Genomic DNA, 10,075 nt, shown 5'->3' on the forward strand with positions numbered 1-10,075 from the left:
GCTTGCTTCCCCTGGGCTGCTCAGTTGACTCTCTTATAGAACCCAAGACTACCAACCAGCCCAGGGATGGTACCACCCACAATGGGCCCTCCCAACTTAATCACCAACCTAGAAAATGTTCCACAGCTGGATCTCATGGAGGCATGTTCCCAACTGAAGCTCATTTCTTTGTAATAACACTAGCCTGTGTCAAACTGACATGCAAAACCAGCCAGTATACTCTGTTTCTATGAGGGTGCTCCCCAATCTACCCAATCACTCTTGTGTCATTGCCCTAGCATTTATTTCCACTGGGGCATTGAGCCATCACAGGAACAAGGGCCTCTTCTCCCATTGATGTCAGGCATCCTCTGCTACATATGTGGCTGGAGCCATAGATCCCTTCATGTGTACTCTTTAGTTGATGGTTTAGTTCCTGGGAGCTCTGGGGGCAGGAGTTTGGATGGTTGATATTGTTGTGCTTCCTATGGGGTTGCAAACCCCTTCAGATTTTTCAGTTCTTTCTCTAACTTTTCCATTGTGGACCCTGTACTCAGTCCAATGTTTGAGCTCAATCTGATGGTTGCCTGCAAGCTTCCATATCTGTACTGGTCAGACTCTGGCATAGCCTCTCAGGAGACAGCTATATCAGCTAAAATCACACAATGCACCTAACACAATAATTGTGGGGGACTTCAACACTCCACTCTCCTCAATGGACCAATCAGGAAAACAGAAACTTAACAGGGACACAGTAAAACTAATAGAAACTTTGGACCAATTGTATTTGACTGATATTTATAGAACATTTCACCGTAAAGCAAAAGAATATACCTTTTTCTCAGCACCTCATGGTACCTTCTCCAAATTTGACCATATACATGGTCACAAGACAGACGTCAACAAATATAAGAAGATGTAAATAATCCCATGTCTCATATCAGATCACTATGGAGTAAGAGCAGTTTTCAATAGCAAGAAAAACAGCAAAAAGCCCACATAAACATGGAGGCTGAACAATACTCAATGACACCTTGGCCAAAGAAGAAATAAAGGAAGGAATCAGACACTTTTTAGAATTTGACGAAAATGAAGGCACAACATACCCAAATCTTTGGGACACAATGAAGGCAGTGCTAAGAGGAAAACTCATAGCCCTGAGTGCCTCCAAAAAGAAATGGGAGAGAGTATACACTAGCTGCTTAATGGCACACGTGAAAGCTCTGGGAAAAAAAAAGAAGCTAATTCACCCTGGAGGAGTAGAAGACAGGAAATCATCAAACTCAGGACTGAAATCAATCAAGTGGAAACAAAGACAACCATACAAAGAATCAACGAATCCAGAAGCTGGTTCTTTGAAAAAATAAACAAGATAGATAAACCCTTACCCAGACTGACCAAAGGGCACAGAGACAGTATGCAAATTAACAAAATTAGAAATGAAAAGGGGGATATAGCAACAGAAACTGGGGAAACTCAAAAAATCATCAGATCCTACTACAAAAGCCTATACTCAACACAACTGGAGAATCTGGAGGAAATGGACAATTTCCTAGACAGATACCAAATACCAAAATTAAATCAGGACCAAATAGATCATCTAAACCATTCCATAACCCCTAAAGAAATAGAAAAGGTCATAGAAAGTCTTCCAACCAAAACCAGCATGGGAACAGATGGTTTCAGTGCAGAATTCTACCTTACCTTCAAAGAAGACCTAACACCAATACTCTTCAAACTATTCCACAAATTAGAAACAGAAGGACCACTAACGAACTCCTTCTATGAAGCCACAATTATGCTGATACCAAAACCACACAAAGATACAACAACGAAAGAGAACTTCAGACCAATTTCCCTTATGAACATCGATGCAAAAATACTCAATAAAATTCTTGCCACCCGAATCCAAGAACACATAAAAACAATCATCCACCATGATCAAGTAGGCTTTATCCCAGGGATGCAGGGATGGTTCAATATACGGAATCAATTCAATCCATGCCATAAACAAACTCAAAGAAAACAAAACACATGGTCATTTCATTGGATGCTGAAAAAGCATTTGACAAAATTCAGCATCCTTTCATGCTTAAAGTCTTGGAAAGAACAGGAATTCAAGGCCCATATCTAAACATAGTAAAAGCAATATACAGTGAACCGGTAGCCAACATCAAACTAAATATAGAGAAACTTGAAGCAATCCCACTAAAATCAGGGACTAGACAAGGATGCCTCCTCTCTCCTTATCTTTTCAATATTGAACTTGAGGTACTAGCTCAGGCAATTAGACAACATAAAGAGGTCAAAGGGATACAAATTGGAAAGGAAGAAGTCAAACTATCACTATTTGCAGATGATATGATAGTCTACCTAAGTGACCCAAAAAAAACTCCTACAGCTGATAAACTACTTCAGCAAAGTGGTTGGTTATAAAATCAACTCAAGCAAATCAGTAGCTTTCCTATACTCAAAGGATAAGGAGGCTGAGAAAGAAATTAGGGAAATTACACCCTTTACAATAGCCGCAAACAGTATAAAGTACCTTGCTGTGATTCTGACCAAAGAAGTGAAAGATCTGTATGACAAGAACTTCAAGACTCTGAAGAAGGAAACTGAAGAAGAACTCAGAAAATGGAAAAATCTCCCATGTTCATGGATTGGCAGGAGTAATATAGTTAAAATGGCCATTTTGCCAAAAGCAATATACAGATTCAATGTAAAACCCATCAAAATCCCAACTCAGTTCTTCATAGTTAGAAAGCAATTCTCAAATTTGTCTGGAATAACAAGAAACTCAGGATAGCTAAAATTATTCTCAACAACAAAAGAAATTCTGGGGGAATCAGTATCCCTGACCTCAAGCAATACTACAGAGCAATAGTGTTAAAAACTGCATGGTATTCGTACAGTGACAGGCAGGGAGACGAATGGAATAGGATTGAAGATCCAGAAATGAACCCACACACCTATGGCCACTTGGTCCTTGACAAAGAGGCTGAAAACATCCAATGGAAAAAAGATAGCCTTTTCAACAAATGGTGCTGGTTCAACTGGAGGTCAGCATGCAGAAGAATGCGAATTGATCCATCCTTGTCTCCTTGTGCTAAGCTCAACTCCAAACGGATCAAGGACCTCCACGTAAGGCCAGACACTCTGAAGCTAATAGAAAAGAAACTGGGGAAGACCCTTGAGGACATCAGTACAGGTGCAAATTTCCTGAACAGAATACCAGTAGCGTACACTCTAAGATCAAGAATAGACAAATGGGACCTCATAAAATTACAGTTTCCATAAGGCAAAGGACACCATCAAAAGGACAAATCGGCAACCAACAAATTGGGAAAAGATCTTCACCAACCCTACATCAGATAGAGAGCTAATATCCAATATATACAATGAACTCAAGAAGTTAGACCCCAGAAAGCCAAATAACCCTATTAAAAAATGGGGTACAGAGCTAAACAAAGAATTTTCACCTGAAGAACTTCGGATGGCTGAGAAGCACCTTAAAAAATGCTCAACTTCATTAGTCATTAGAGAACTGCAAATCAAAACAACCCTGCGATTTCACCTTACACCAATCAGAATGGGTAAGATTTAAAATTCAGGAGACAGCAGGGGTTGGTGAGGATGCGGAGAAAGAGGAACACTTCTCCACTGCTGGTGGAGTTGCAAATTGGTACAATCACTCTGGAAATCAGTCTGGTGGTTCCTCAGAAAACTGGGCAATTTACTTCCAGAGGATCCTGCTATACCACTCCTGGGCATATACCCAGAGGATTTCCCAGCAGGTAATAAGGATACATGCCCCACTATTTTCATAACAGCCCTATTTATAATAGCCAGAACCTGGAAAGAACCCAGGTATCCCTCAATGAAATAATGGATGCAAAAGATGTGGTATATATACACAATGGAGTACTAGTCAGCCATTTGAAACAATGAATTCATGAAATTCTTAGACAAATGGATGGAGCTGGAGAACATCATACTAAGTGAGATAACCCAGTCTCAAAAGATTAATCATGGTATGCACCACTAATAAGTGGATATTAGCCTGGAAAACTGGAATACCCAAAACATAATCCACACATCAAATGAGGTACAAGAAGATCGGAGGAGTGGCCTGGTTCTGGAAAGACTCAGTGTAGCAGTACAGGGCAAAACCAGAACAGGGAAGTGGGAAGGGGTGGATGGGAGAACAGGGGAAGGGAAGAGGGTCTATGGGACTTTCAGGGAGTGGGGGCCAGAACAGGCAAAATCATTTGAAATGTAAATAAAAAAATATATCGAATAAAAAAATAAAAAAAGAGATGCATGACTTAAAACATATAAAAGAGTCATGTTGTTACAGTTATGTTTTATGTCAACATGTTTGAATAATGAGATAATTAAATATCTATTTACTTATTTTCTCTTTGTTTCCTACTAGCCAAACATGTATCTTGGGACATTCATCTGCACATCCTAGTAAATGATCCTTTAGCTTGGTTTGTTAACTATTTGTACATTGTCATGGAGGGGTAGAGAGTCAGAAGACCCTAGGCTGAGCATTGAGCTGCTCTGTGACCTCTTGTTTATAACTGTGCCTTAGCTGCATTTGCCTTGGGGAGGAGATAGAATAATTTGTCCAGGGGAAGACCAAGGGAGCAATGTTCTAATCTATGTGGCTAGAGAGAAGCCTTCATTTTTCCTGGGTAACTTTTATAGGTGTATCCTGTTCAAGGAGGCATAGCTATACCCCTGGAAATTATTCCTTATAAGGGAGCCAATGGTTTCACAGCGTGATCATTAGCAGAATCATGTTTCAATTTGTCATTAGTATCTTGGCTAAAGGGGCAAACATGGTACATGCCTAGTCATGTGATGGAATTTTAGCAGGACTTGGCATATTTGGGAGGATTTCATAAAACTGAGGACCAGTTGGGGAAGAACTTTGGTATGCGTGATGTGGGGAAGGAGATAAGCAGAAGCAGAGAAGTTGGTTGAGGTAGGGTGATACTTGAAGAAGAAATTTGACCTGGTGGTTTGTTCTTTCAGGGCTTGTGGGGGCAGTGGTCAGGGCATGGGCCGTGCAGAAAGTAGTGTGGCAAGTAACTAAGGTGTAGTCTTTGAGGCAGAAACTATTGGAGAATTCCCAGGTATTATGGTGAGTCATGCTTGATGTATAAGATCTGGTTTAGTAATATGTATATGCTTTCAGAACTGCTAACAGCCTCCATAAGATATTATAGACAGAGTGGGTAACACAGCAGGGATTTAGGTGTTGGCAAGCAACTTCAGAGGCATTCTGGTTGCTGCTGTGTCACAAGAAGTCTCTGAGAATGATGAAAGAGCACAGTGGGATGTCCCTTCCCCCACAGCATTGATCTGGCTTGTAGCCCCCACCTTTCTGCTGGTGTTATCTCCGCCCCTTGTTCCTTGGGAACAATATGGCACTTTCACCTTGACGACCAAGGCTGCCTCAGGGCAGTCTCACCTGGAGACCAGCAGAGTCCTGCTAGACTTGAAGCAGGCGACCCACTGAGAAGTGGAGCCAAGGAGTTCTCGGCCTGCTCCTTGATGTCGGGGGGGGGGGGGGGGGGGGGGAGGCAGAGTTGTTTTCTAAAGACTATATATTTTGGCTAAATAATAGTAAAGTCAGTCTCTATCGGCAACTGTCGTCTTGACTCAATTCTCTTTCGTCCCCATCCTGTTTATCCCCAGAATTCTCTTCCAGGTATCCGGTTCACATGTGGTCGCGGGCGGCTACATAATGGAGCCTTGAACACAGACAGACCTGATACGGGAGAATTTCCTGAGGTGACCCTATGTGGCGAAGCTTCGCAGAAAAAGTGGAAAGGAGATGGTATCTGCACGACAAACAACTATAGGAGTTAAATGCTAGCGCTAGTGTAAAATTTTATCCTTTGAAACTATTGTTGTGGGTGCAGATGGATATGGTTAGGCAAGCAGAATTGTGTTGACCCGACATAGTAGCTGCTTGGGATAGATAGATAGGGAAAAATGGGATAGGAAAGTTCGCGCGGAAACTTGCGCCCCACAGCATCCTAGGGCTGCTTTAGGCGAAAGAGAAAGGGTTTGACTCCCCACCCTAAGTTACAAAAACACAGAGATAGTGCTGATGAGCTAAGTATAAAAAAGACAGCTCATCCCAAAAAGAGAACAGCTGAATTTCATGGTGAAGAATGGGCCCCTATCGTGCCATCTGCTCCGCCTATGACTTTGATGGCAGGAGATGAGATCCAGAGAGATATACAGTTACAAAAGTTGGAGTTTGAAATTAAATTGCAGAAATTGACTAATGGATTACAAGAGCTAAAAAGGGTATCAAATACTAGAGAGAACAATGATCCTGAGATGCGCCAATCACCACTAGAAAGAGCGATAAGCCAGGCTCGTGGAGAAGGGCAGGATACGTCAGAACTCTTAGCTTTTCCTGTCCTTGAGATCGTGGACCAGGAGAATAGGATTAGACAATATCAGACATTGGAATTCAAAGTGATAAAAGAATTAAAGGCAGTTGTAGCTCAATATGGCCCTACAGCCCCTTTTACACAAGCTTTATTGGATACTGTGATAGAGTCAAATTTAACTCCACAGGATTGGAGAACTTTGTGTAAGGCTACTTTATCAGGAGGAGATTTCTTGCTTTGGAGTTCTGAATGGCATGAGGCTAGCAAAGAACTGCCACCGTAAATACTCAGGAAGGCCATCCAGAATAGAATGCTGATATGTTACTGGGAGAAGGTGTATATGAAGGAAATACTAATCAGATTGGGTTTCCCATCGCAGTGTATGCGCAGATTGCGATGGCTGCCCGAGGTGCTTGGAATCTTTTACCATCAAAGGGAGATCTTAGTGGAAACTTAACAGGTGTCAAACAGGCTCCTGATGAGCTTTTTCGGGATGTTGTGGATAGATTGTTATAAACAGCTAATAGAATTTTTGGAAATTCTCAGGCAGAAAATCTGTTGGTTACTCAGCTGGCCTATGAAAATGCTAATGCAGCCTGCCTTGAGGCCATCAGACCTCACAGGGGGAAGACAGACTTGGCTGGTTATATTCGTCTCTGTTCTGAAATTGGCCCCTCTTATAATCAGGGTCTAGCAATGGCCGCAGCGTTGCAGGGAACCACCATCCAGGGAATACTTCCGCAGAGGCGAAGAAATAAAAAGTGTTTTAAATGTGGTAGTCTGGGTCATTTTAAAAGTGATTGCCCTAATAACAGGGATGCTATAAGAGGGCAATCAGTTTGGTCCCCAGAAATCTGTCCTAAATGTGGGGGAGAGACCTTTATCACAGATGAATCTGGTTACAGGAAAAAATCCTCAGACTTTGTTTTTATATTTTAAAGATTTACAGCAAGCTTTAGCCGCTAAAGGATTTCAAATAGCTCCAGAAAAAGTACAAATCCAAGATCCGTATAATTATCTGGGTTTCAATCTTACAGATCAAGCTAGTTTTTCCCAGAAGATAATTATTCACAGGGACAATTTAAAAAAACTTTAAATGATTTTCAGAAGTTATTGGGTGACATTAACTGGCTTCGGCCATATTTAAAGCTTACTACAAGAGAATTACGACCTTTATTTGATATTCTAAAGGGGAATGCTGATCCTACATCCCCTAGATTATTAACTCCAGAAGGACTTTTGGCTTTACAACTAGTGGAGAAAGCTATTGAAAATCAATTTGTTACCTATATAGATTACTCTTTACCTTTGCATCTGCTAATTTTGAATATGACTCATTCGCCTACAGGTTTATTATGACAAAAGGCTCCTCTGATGTGGATTCATTTGAGGGTGTCTTCAAGGCATAATATCTTGCCATATTATGAGGCAGTAGCCCAAATAATTGTGCTTAGAAGAAAGCAGGTGCTAACTTATTTTGGCAGAGAACCAGATGTTATTATTCAGCCTTATAATGTAGATCAAGATGCTTGGTTAAAACAGCATAGCACAGATTGGTTGCTTGCTCAAATAGGCTTTGAAGGCACTATAGATAACCATTATCCTCAAGACAAATTGATAAAGTTTTTAAATATGCATGAGGTTGTATTTCCTAAAATGACATCTTTACAGCCGTTGCATAATGTTCTTTTAATTTTCACAGATGGCTCTTCCAAAGGAAGAGCTGGATATCTTATTAATAATCAACAGGTGGTTATAGAGACCCCTGGGCTTTCTGCTCAGTTATCAGAGCTGACAACGGTATTAAGTGTCTTTCAATCTGTAGATAGTACCTTTAATCTTTTTATAGACAGTTTGTATGTTGCCGAATCTTTCCCCTTATTAAAAACCTGTGGCACATTTAATTTTAATACGCCAGCTGGATCCTTGTTTTCACAATTGCAAAGTATCATTCTTGCTAGAAAAAAATCCCTTTTATATTGGCCATATACGAGCTCACTCAGGTCTTCCTGGACCTTTGGCTCAGGGTAATGAGTGCATTAATAGAGCTCTTATAGGAGAGGCTTTAGTTTTAGAACCTGTAGAAATGTCTAGACGTGATCATGATAAATTTCATCTTTCTAGCCATACATTAAGACTCCATCATAAGATCACAAAGGAGCAAGCAAGAATGATTGTAAAACAATGCCCTAATTGTCTTACTTTAGCATCAGTGCCTCACTTAGGGGTTAACCCACGAGGCCTTATACCTAATCAAATTTAGCAAATGGATGTAACTCACTATGCAAAATTTGGAAAATTAAAATATATACATGTTTGCATTGATACCTGTTCAGGATTCCTTTTTGCCTCCCTACATTCGGGAGAAGCCTCCAAAAATGTAATCGATCATTGTTTACAAGTCTTTAATACCATGGGATTACCCAAGGTCATTAAGACAGACAATGGACCAGCCTATTCTGGTAAGAACTTTATCTCATTTTGTAAATAATTTGGTATTAAACATAAAACTGGAATTCCTTATAACCCAATGGGTCAAGGAATCGTCGAGCGTGCTCATCGCACACTTAAAAACTGGCTTTTTAAAACAAAAATGGAGAATTATACCCTCCAAGATCACCAAAAGCACATCTTGCCTTTGTCTTATTTGTTTTGAATTTTCTGCAAACTGATGCTAAAGGTCAGTCTACAGCAGACCGACATTGGCACCCAGTTACTTCCAATTCCTACGCCATGGTTAAGTGGCGGGACCCTTTAACTAATACATGGAATGGTCCAGACCCTGTTTTAATTTGGGGGAGAGGGTCAGTTTGTATTTTTTCTCAAGGAGAAGATAGAGCAAGTTGGCTGCCAGAGAGATTGATAAGACAGGTAAACACACTGTAAACCTGCTGGTAAGTATAATTAATTCACAAAGGCATTCCCTAAGCCGCTTCTCACTTACTTGGGAAGAAAGGTTCCTTTGTGTTCTTACAGTTAATTTGCAAGCCAGGCCTCTTGCTTGAACCACAAATTTGCAATCAAATTGAACGCCTTGGGCCTTCTGATACTGACCAAACAGGTTTTTTCTCTTAATCTCCTTTTGTGCTTCAAACAGGTATTTCTCAGATTCAACACTCAGAAGATCAGCCTCTACTGCAATGGCCGCCAGGATGAGGATGGGTGGTTATAAAGGCCAGCCAGCCAGCTCATATTCACAGAGCATTTACTATACCAGTGGATCCTCAAAAATGAGGCTGCATAGTATTCGGAACTATGCATGTTTGTTAATAAAGCAAACATGGGCATCAGTTTGAGGTGCGAGGCAAGGCACTGCAAGGGAAAAGGAAAAAATCCTGCTTCCGAATTTCCCTGAAAAGCACGTCCGGCTGCATAGGGGTTGACATTGAGAGACTGTCCTTAAATTATTATGGCAGTCTATTTCCCCTCCCCTGAAAAAGATGTCGTTTAATGTTTAAGGGGGTCGGACCTCTGTTTTCCCTCACTGGTCAAAAGCCCGTCGTCCATTGGACTAATATATTTATATCCACTGAGTTGATAAAAATTAATAATTAAGGGGAAATTGTCCCTTCTCCCACATCATTGATCTGGCTGGCAGCCCCCACCTTTCCGCTGGTGTTATCTCTGGCCCTTGTTCCTTGGGAACAATACGGTGCTTTCACCTTGACGACCAAGGC

The sequence above is a fragment of the Apodemus sylvaticus genome, chromosome X (genome assembly GCF_947179515.1).
Source record: "Apodemus sylvaticus chromosome X, mApoSyl1.1, whole genome shotgun sequence".
NCBI lineage: Eukaryota > Metazoa > Chordata > Mammalia > Rodentia > Muridae > Apodemus > Apodemus sylvaticus.